The 600-nt window shown below is 53.8% G+C and overlaps 1 protein-coding gene across 1 annotated transcript in view; it reads right to left on the minus strand.

Annotated features, from left to right (window-relative positions):
- LOC113215449 (uncharacterized) overlaps nt 1-600 on the minus strand; it is a 17,992-nt gene that overhangs the window by 9,868 nt on the left and 7,524 nt on the right. The window lies entirely within an intron of this gene.

Below are 600 nucleotides of genomic sequence, written 5' to 3' on the forward strand. Positions count from 1 at the left end.
GGAAGAGGGCAGCGGCCACAGCCATGTGTGGAAGCCTAACTGGACAAGTTAATACGGTCTTCGGACGGCCATGAGTACGCGTCCAGACAGTACAGTCAGCCATATGCAAGACGCGCATATTGGCGTGGACCACACCCTCAGGTGAGGTCATGCGTGGGCGCCGCGCCCGGGCCATTGTCGGGCCTGGTGGGGAGAGAGCCCCGAAAGTATAAGTAAGCCGCGTCGCATCGCGACGGGAGAGTTCGGCCAGCATCGTCAGCCCAGTCGGATCGTCCAGCCAGTCCAGAGCCGTGCGCTCGGCGCACGGCTCCAATAGGTACCTCATGTATGTATGATAGTATGTATCGCCCAGTGTGCCAGGTCCCGTATCACCTTCAATATCCGTTCTTATTAATAAACATTGTTACTGTTACATAAGTACTAGTATGCCACCATTACCCAGCACAGAGCCCCTACCACACATGGTCACGTTGCACGCCAGCGAGATGAGGGTCAGAACGCACGCAAAAAAAATCTGGCGGTAGTGCTAGATTTTTAGCACCGGTGCTAATTTTTTCGTCTGTATAGGCCCAGCTAATTTTTTAGCTGTACACCTAAAAG

The sequence above is a fragment of the Frankliniella occidentalis genome, unplaced genomic scaffold, assembly GCF_000697945.3.
Source record: "Frankliniella occidentalis isolate FOCC.00 unplaced genomic scaffold, Focc_3.1 Scaffold175, whole genome shotgun sequence".
Taxonomy (NCBI): Eukaryota; Metazoa; Arthropoda; class Insecta; order Thysanoptera; family Thripidae; genus Frankliniella; species Frankliniella occidentalis.